This window comes from Lactuca sativa, chromosome 2, assembly GCF_002870075.4.
Source record: "Lactuca sativa cultivar Salinas chromosome 2, Lsat_Salinas_v11, whole genome shotgun sequence".
NCBI lineage: Eukaryota > Viridiplantae > Streptophyta > Magnoliopsida > Asterales > Asteraceae > Lactuca > Lactuca sativa.
In genome coordinates this window covers 100,121,880-100,132,167 of record NC_056624.2, presented here as the reverse complement: position 1 = coordinate 100,132,167, position 10,288 = coordinate 100,121,880, and positions in this window count along the sequence as shown.

Genomic DNA, 10,288 nt, shown 5'->3' with positions numbered 1-10,288 from the left:
GTTATACCTCTCTTCATTTCAAAACATATATTAGTGTGAGTAAGTGACAACATATTTGAGCCAATCAAATTTTATAATTTCACAAAATAATTAAATATAATATTGAGGATAAAAATTTCAATACACATAATAATAATCAAGAATTAGTCGAAACAAAATTCCTAATAATTGGCTGAATTGAACTTTCCGTAGTAATTGAAACGGTCAAAGCTTATTTTATCTTACTTATTTTGTTTTCTTCTAATTATAATCTTCTTCGATTATTTTCTTATAATCATCCGCATCATTCCCCATATTTCTCATTTCGGTATTTTTACAAATTTTATTTTATTTATTCATATCCTCCCTAATAAATAAATATATTTTTGTTACATGTCATATTTTTATTTATTTTATCAGACGTAATTTTGTGATTATTTTAAATTAATTTTTATTTTACATGTCATTTTATAGTTTTTTTTTTTCATTTTATTAAAATCTAGATAGTGTTTAAATACAATAATAAATGCATATCAATTTCATTAATGAACTTTCCTTATAATTTAAAATTACTAAATTAAATATTAATTAATTTTATTTATTTATTTATTTAAACTATTTGTTTAAATTTTAAATAGAAAAAAAAACATTTTAATTTTTATAATTCAATATTTTCTCACTTTTCTTTGAAATTCATATTTCTCAAATGTTTACAATTTTGTATTTAGTTTTTTTTTTTAAATAAACCAATATAATACATGGGTCTCACACCTGGTGCATATATATACACAAGATAATGGCTATTTTGATTTCGTTTCAATTTAAGAGCAACATGCTCATGTTGATCTTGTTTCAATTCAAGAAGAAATGTCGGATACGTCTCATCAACACAAGAGTTCCTTTGTTGATAAACTTCCTAAAAATAATGAAAATCCAGGTTTTGTTTGTTATCTTTATCATACAATGATAATTAATTTTTTTAGTGAAGTCATATTCATTATTTTCTATCCATGTTGATATACTTTTAGAAAAGCATGGTGATAGTTACTATGATATTGATCAATATGAGAATGATTTAAGTGATGATGATAACATATCAATTGTAGGAGGATACATTCAATGTCTTTGATGAACATCATAGTGTCGATATATGAAATTCACATTCAAGATAATGGTATCAATTTATGTAATTACGATCTATTAATATTTAATTATTATCACCACACATTGTGTTAAATAATCTTTTATAATTTGATACATTTAATCATAATGTAATTTTCATTATGTTTTCCTAAGATGTCCATAAAATTCATGAAAAACATGAAGAATATATTCATCACCATGTGATAATTGATGGAAAACACTATTAGATTCCAAAATTATCTGACATAATCTCAAAGCCTATTACATGTCATATGAGGCTATTTCAGATATATATTACAAGTACGCTCTTGCTGTAGGTTTTGATGTTAAAAAAAATAATGAATAGGAAAATTGGAGTTGGCATTATTAGATTGAGATGTCTTGTGACTAACATACAAGGTCTTCCTAATACATGTCATGTTGATACATTGAACCCAAAGAAGAGTAAGATTCAAAGAAGGGTTGAAACTCGTAGGACTGGATGCAATGCTCGTGTTGGATTTAAAATGCGAAAAGGAAGCTATAAATGGTGGTTATACAAGTTTGTATAGGAACATAATCAAGACAACATGTTGTTTTCCTAATACCATGGACAACTTAATTCCTAGCATAAGTCATTCCTTATTAGTCCTTTTAATCAGAATATTGGTGCCACCCAAGCTCACATCATCTTTATTGCTATTAATGGTGGATACAATATTATCAGAAGCACCATTGATTATTTAAAAATTTTGATGAGGGATTTTAACTAGTTTGTAGGTGGAACTATACTCATATATTAGTCGACAAGATGACTATCAGAAAAAATAATGTGCAAAAATTTTCATTCGGATTTAAAGTTGAAAAGAAGCAATTGAACGCTATATTTTGGGCTAACAACACATTCAAGACAAACTATAAAGAGTTTGATGGTGTTGTCTCTTTGATGCCACATTTCCAGCTAACATGTTATGTATAATTCATGTTGATATTTTCGTTATAATTTTTCATGTTTTAGAATTATAATGTAATTGTTCCACTTATTAGGTATGGCATGGAATTTATTTTTTTTATTGAAATCGACAATCATAAAAAGTTTGTTACTTTTGGTGTAAGGCTGCTAAGTATAGAGTATATAGAATCCTACACATGGTTTTTGAACTCCTTTCTGAAAGCTTTCGGTAAACAACCAATCTTGGTGTTATCTGATCAAGACACGTCGATGAAGAACAAAATAACCAATGTTTTCCTGCAATCAACTCATAGGTTGTGTATGTAGCACATCACTTCTAAATTATCTTTGAATGTTAAAAGCTTTTGTTTAGTATTATTTTACTTAACATCCCATTTTTAATGAATCACATGTATCCTATTTTATATTCTATAATGAGTTGTTAGTCTTTTATATACATATGATATTATTCTACATTGAATAATATTATTAATGTATCCATTTATTAACATAGTTATGTAAGGATGAAAATTAGTGCTATTGCTATTTTTGTACTTAATTATTATATTCCTTTCATCATTTAACACTTTATATATGTCTTCGTTGGAATGTATGGTTGGATATTTTCAACAACCCAAATTTCAAGTCAAAGTTTAATTCCTTGATTTGGAATTCTAAGCTTAAACGAAAAGATTTTGAATAAGGATGTGAAGAATTAATGGATGAATATAATCTTCACGACAATAATTGGTCGATGAAGATGTATAAATTGAGTCATTCATGGATTCCAACCATTTTAAAAAAAGTCCCTCTATCAAGTCCCATGAGAACAACAATTTATTTTGAGAGTCAATAAATACATAATCCTCCTGAAATTAGGAACAATGGGTGTGGAACTAAAAATAATGTGTCAATACCCGTAGATGTTGAAATACATAACCCTACTAAAATTAGGAACAATGGGTGTAGAACTAAAAATGATCAAATTTGGTAAAAAAAATTGCTTTGGAAAAATCACGATGTAGCTAATGTAGTATGGGTAACGATCTGGCTGACACAGTTGTCCTTCAAGAAAGGAAGACGATAAGAACAACATTTTTAAGAAGCGACTTAGAAAGAAGCAATAAATTTTTACAAGTATTTTACTTTTTTTCATATTGCTTTTTATCGTTTTATTTTCTTTATGTTAAACAATTATTTATTCTAATGGCCTTTTCAATTATTATGTTACAATAAAATGTCTCAACATTAGTACTTATACCACTTTAATTATTTCAAATTCCATCCATTTTAGATGTTCACTTTAAATTTTGTATTTCTATATCTACTTTTGTGTCTAATGTCATATGATATTATTTTCCATTAATAGTCAACAATGAATACATAGGTCAATATGTTACATATGTTTTAGTAATTTAAATTTGCTTATTTTTGAACCTTATGTCCATCATCCTAATCCTACACTTACCCACATTAAGCTAAAAAAACAACACAAAAACAAAATACACGTTCATCACAAAATTTGTTAAATAAAAAAAATACAATGTAAGTGTTATCTTCAACAAAAAGTAACATTCACAATAATTTTATTCCTTACTCATATTATATGCCTTACAGTTTGTAATGGTCTGTTTCGAATAGTTTCATATGTGGGGTGGTGACCCAAAGATCGAGTATCTTCAGGCTTAGGGCCTTTGGGGAAAATATATTTAGACCCATTTTGGTGTGGGTAATGTAATTTGAATGATCCGGAAGTTCGGTCTGTGTTTTGGCGTCAAAGGATATTTCGGTGAAGTGTCGGTTTAGGCTTTTATGAATTTTAGATTTTTGTCGGAAAGTTTTAAGGCAAGTATGAGTTGATAGAAGTGTAGATCTTCTTGTTACTGTAACGTCCCAAAAATCCGTAGCAAAAATTTTTCTTTAAATCATTACCAAAGCCATATTCATACAAACATATCATAAGTCATAACATAAATTCAGAGTATCATTTCTAAAACATATTTTCATTATCAGAGTAAAACATCTCAGGCCGACTAATCAATGGTGTGTGTCATGCGATCACCCCGAGCTGTTCCCTCCGCTACCAGAAGTACCTGAAACCAAAACTGAAAACCGTAAGCACGAAGCTTAGTGAGTTCCCCAAACCTACCACATACCCTGTATAAACACATACTGCACATACTGGGCCACGCCCGCTACTTCGAGCCTTGCCCGCTACAACAGCCCCGCCGCTCCAGGCCCTGCTTGGCTTCGAGCCCCGCTCGAATACATATTTGTTTCTTTTAGGCACCGCCTGTCTCTGGGCCCCGCCCGTAACCACATATTACAAAATATTATATAACACATAACTGAACATACCTTACTGTACTCCTGTCCTAAGGCCTCGCCTGTCTTGGGCCTCGCCCCTATCCTATTACTAGCGAGTCATGGAACCCCATCCAAGCTCCTACTATAAGTGAGATACGGGCCCCCGCCCACACTCACTCCATACCTATCTCGAGCCTCGCCCCTGATCTGCTACTGATAAGATATGGAACACCGTCCATACTCTGCTATTGGTGAGATACGGGACCTCGCCCACACTCGCCTCCCTACCAGGCACATACATGCATCACACAGACAACAAGTATACTTTATCATGCAAACCATTCCTTGGGCACTCGCCTGACATTGGACCTTGGTCCTGTATATCATACAAGCAAACAGTGCCTAGGGCTAACCCCTGGGTCTTCCTACTCATAACTACATGGGCCGGCATTGTGGCCGTAGACCCATTCACACAAAAGGAAACTCACCTGCACTGCTGAACTTTTGTTGATAACCCTCTGACTGCTGACCGACAATTCTCTGAACTGCTGCTCCACTAGCTCCTCGAGCTACCAATATCAATATACATAACACTTAGATCCAAACATATCTCTAGAAGCCAACTAAGTCCACTCTTGTCAAAGTCAAAGTCCTGGTCAAAGTCAAACTTCTTGACTGACTCCACTCGCCGAGTCAACCCGTTGACTCGCCGAGTCCTTATGCTCTGAAACTCTCACAATACAACTTAACTCGCCGAGTCACCCCGCCGACTCGTCGAGTTCAACGATCTCTGAGTCCCATCCTGTCCAACTCACTGAGTCACCACTTAACTCACCGATCTAAGTCTTAACCAGAAAAGGTTGAGGTTCTGTGATCCAAATCGTCGAGTCCAAGAACAGACTCGCCGAGTCCATGGCAATATTCAACAGACTCGCTGAGTTGTTCTTCCAACTCGTTGAGTTGTTCTTCCAACTCGTTGAGTTCCTGCCTATCTTCATCCAACTCGTCGATTCTACCCATGTGACTCGCCTAGTAGCTTCAGTTCTTAATCCATACAGTGGCTTTTCGAGCCATGCAGGGGTTCCATCTTGTAGATCCACTCTTCCAAAGTCTATTCCTCACGTAAAGTTGCAAACTTTATGTGAAACCAAGGATCTATAGGCTTAAAACACTCTATGCTTTACCAACACATCAAAAAGTAATACTTTATGGATCTCTGGGCCAATACACACCTAGATCTGAAGTAGCAACCTCAGATCTAGACTTCTAACTCGAAAAGGCTCCTTATCATACCAAAATGATCCCAAAACATCATCCATGAGAAGATCTAGAAGGAACCAAGGCAAGGTGACAGATTGTTACCTTCAAACTGATGCTAACAACAAAGGGGTTGGATCCTCTAGCTCCTTAGTGGTCAAATCATCCAAAATCTTCCTCTTGCAAAAGCCACAAACTCACTTTCTTCTTTCTCTCACTCAACTTAGGGTTTGGAATCGTGTATAGTAGCTTCTGGCCGACAAGGGGGACTAAGGAGAGGACATAAGTTCCTTTAAATAGGGTGCAAACCATCAGATTTGGGCTTTCCTTGATCAGACCAGACTCGCTGAGTCCACTTGCCGACTTGTCAAATCCGTCACTTATTCCATAACCCGGATCCCGCTCCGACTCGTTGAGTTCACCTATGGACTCGACGATTTGACCCCTTGACTTAGGGTTTTCTTTTCCTTTCTTAGTCTTTCTGATACTAGGTGTTACAGTTATCTTTCTGTGGATATAAAGAACGTCAAAATCGGAGTTAGAATGAAGAAGTTATGCCCGTTTGAAGTTTGGTCAGTTTTAGGTTATGTTGAGTATGTTGGGCGTATAGAGGAGCGTACGCTGGGCATACCGAGGCACCCTGAGTACGTTGGGCGTGCGTAACAAGTGCGCAAACCTTATTTTTGTGGTTTGAGACCTATTTAAGCTCCTTCACTCCCCCAAACCGACTCCATTCTCAGCCTCCACCCTTCCAACACCCCTTCCATGAAACCCTTACCCTAGTTGAGCCTTTTATGCTAAAAAAAGGTGTTCTTGAGTGATTTGGAGTATGCATGGTGCACCTTGGAGAAGAAGGAACTTCTTTTATAAGTGTTGGTTGCATTGGAGCTTGTAGATCTGGACTGTGTTCACCTTGATCTATCTTCTAGAGGTATAAAGTTTGAATCTTGATGATGCATTCTAACTAGTTTTGGATGTTATAATGTTTAGATCTTGAAAGTTTGTGACCTTGTTATGGATAAAGTTGGAAACTTTATCCATCTAAACATCATTTTGATTCAGATCTGAAAGTTGGAGACTTGTACTTAATGGATTAAGTTGAAAAAGATAAACTTTTGGGTCCCTTTGAGACTTAAAGACTAGATTTTGTTTGTTAGGAACATTCTAATGGATAAAGTTGGAAACTTTATCCATTGTAAAGCTATTATGAATTATAAAAATGTGATCTTGTCGTTTCTATCCCTTTCATGCAAGAGTCGTGCTATCTTCTTGGGTTAAGAACTTAGGGTTTTCGACATTAAGCACTTTATAGCCATGCAAAGACATAAAGTTGGAAACTTTATGACTTAGGACATCATTTTGGGATTGGATCTTAGTTTTGGATGTATGAACTTAATGGAATAAGCTCTTAATGGAGTTTTAGGGTTAGGGTGTGTACGCTAGGCATACCTGGTGGTACGCTGCACGCACACGGTCAACGCCATGCTTTTGGTCAACATCAGAGTATGTTGGGCATTCTCTCTTGGTATACAGGGTGCAATCCGCTGGGAAGAGATATTGACTTTTGGACCTTGACTATTTGACTTTGACTTTGACCAAGTTGGACCTTCAGGGTATTTTGGGTATTTTGAGGATTTTGATTATGTTTGGTATTTTGGTTGAAGTAGGTGCTGGTTTGAGAGCTAGGTTTCGAAGTCAGGACCTCGTCAGCGTTTGTATGGTTTGCAAGGTGAGTTTTCCTCACTCTACTTACGGGTCAAAGGCACCAAGGCCTGCCCTTTGGATTGATATCCTGGTTTACTGTATGTTGTTATGCTATAGTGATCTGTTAGATCTGTATCTTGGTATATAGGATGTTGTTATGCTTTAGTGATATGTTAGATCTGTATCCTGGTATATAGGATGTTGTTATGCGGTAGTGATCTATAGATCTGCATGTTTGTTTGTTGAATGTTTATGTGTTTATTTGTTATGTATATGTCGACACGTTATGTGTGATTGGGTTGAGACGATCCTGATGTAACATCCCAAAAATACATGACCAAAAATTTCATTTTAAACCATTAAATAAAATCATAGTTATTAAAATCATTCTATCAAAAACATAAGTCATAGTATCCAAAAATCAAATCAAAGTATCATATAAAAACATCAGAATAAACATCCCAAGCTAAACATCGTGGTGTGTGTAATGCAGTCATCTAGAGCTCTTCCCTTTACTACCATATGTACCTGAAATTAGAACTGAAAAACTTAAGTATAAAGCTTAGTGAGCTAACTAGTTTTGGATGTTATGAGCTATTGGTCATTTTAGTGTATAAAGTTTAGATTTTGAAAGTTTGTGACCTTGTTTTGGATAACATTGGAAACTTTATCCATCGAAGCATCATTTTGATTCTGATCTAGAGGTTGGAGACTTGTACATAATGGATTAAGTTGAAAAAGATGAACTTTTGGGTCCCTTTGAGACTTAAAGACTAGATCTTGTTTGTTGGGACTATTCTAATGGATAAATTTGGAAACTATATCCACTATAAAGCTATTATGAATTATAAAATTGTGATCTTGTCCTTTCTATTGGATTAGGTTCTAAGCCCATAACTATAATTGGTACGTACTTGACCTGAGAGTAGCATGGTCCATTTGGGTTACATTCACTAGAACATTCTGATAGGATGGATATGTGAAAAAGAGGTTATTTATGATTTATTAATATATTATAAGTATAATATATTAATTGAGAAATCATAATATTTAACTAGTATTGATCAAGAATTAGTTTGGAATTAATTTAGTGATTAAAAGAGACTAATTAAATTAATGGGGATTGATTATGTAAATTAGTGATACATATGGTTTGGGCTATTGATCCATGATGGGTTAAGTTTATGTGATAGTCCATGAAGAGTTAGTCCATGTGAGTTGTGGATCATAAACCTAAGTGTAAGAATTAGGGTTACACATGACTCTTGGAATTCTAACACTATATATGTAACCCGTTAGAGCCCAAAATCGGATACACGAGTGATATAGCATGAGTATAGCCGATTTAAGGGTGCTCCTAACCTCTCCCTCAAGTTCTCCAATTGTTGGTGGTGTTTTGTGAAGCATTTGAGGCATCACACTTGAGGTGCTAAGCTCTTAAATTCCAACTAATACAAGCTACATAAAGAGGTAATCATCTAACTAGTTTTTATGATTTAGATATCAAGTTGTGTGCTAGATAGGCTTCATGCTTTGGATAAATGAAATTTGCATGTATAACTACATAAAACTTAGATCCAAATCATTAGGGTTGTATGTGCACCATAGGGATGTTATAGTACTCACAAATCAGTGGTATCATAGCCTATTGTAGTTTTCTGTTATATTGATGCATGGTTGATTGTTCAAAGTTGAAGCAAAATGAAAATCTATTTCTGCCAGACTAAACTCGACGAGTCTATTAGCTGACTCGACGAGTTGCAATGTCTGCTGGCAGATTTTCAGGTTTTTTTTGGCATAAATTGAATAAGGATCATTACCACAAACTGTTTTGTATCATAAAATCTATTTTTACTGATATGGTAATGATTATCCTCATCCAATTAAAAGATAATTGTCAAAATTTCAAGACATATTTTAGTTTATATGATAGGCCAATTGTTTGTATATTTTTGATTTTGATATTATCTTGCCTTATGAGTTAATTAGGTCAATGATAAATTATATAATAATTTTATTAGTTAAACTTGATCTAAATGTTTTTGAAGAGTTTCATAACTTGCCCTTAAGTTATGGAACATGAAAAATCTCATTCATTAAACATTAAACTCATAAGTTATGGAAACCAAAAGTTTTGAATAAAACTTGATCTCAAGTTTTGGAATTTGTAAAGTCTCACTTATGAAACATTTAATTCCAAACCTTAGAATTTTAATAGTTTAAAAATCAACACTTATACTATTATAATATTATAGGTTTAATATATATATATATATATATATATATATATATATATATATATATATATATATATATATGTGTGTGTGTGTGTGTGTAAGAGCAAGTCAATCTTACTGTTGGTAGGCCTCATTCACGAAGCCGGTCTATAGGGGGGTATAAGGTTATTGCCTATAAAATGGAAGTTTAATGGGTGTCCACTCTCACCCACCGCTTCCTTGACTGGTGGAGGGTCGTTAGTCGAACGGGTAGGACAGGACATTAATTCTCCCTTCATTAAAAGTATAATGATAAATTGTAAGTAACTAAACTTTATGAAATTCCCAATCTTAGTTACTTTAGGAAAATGTGAATTTGGTGCTAACCCATGAAATTGCACTTTGCACCTTGTTAAGCCGTTAGTCGTGTGTGGTTACACGACACACTAATCTGGGACTGACAATGTGTGGAAAAGGGTAGCTTGATGTTAATCATAGATCAATGGAGTGTGTGTGGTTAACCGGCACATTGATCAGGTGGTTGTAACATTAAGTGTACCAAGTTAATTTGCATGGTTATTCACTCCTTTTTTATGATCCTCAGCATCCCAGTCACAAACTTGAAGGGCACAATCGAGATTTAAACATGCCATTGAATAGTTCAATGAATTTCAAATGATCTAGGAGTTTCAATTCATTTAAAACTAATGTTGAATTTCATTTTTCATGGTGGAAATTGGTAAATTGTCAC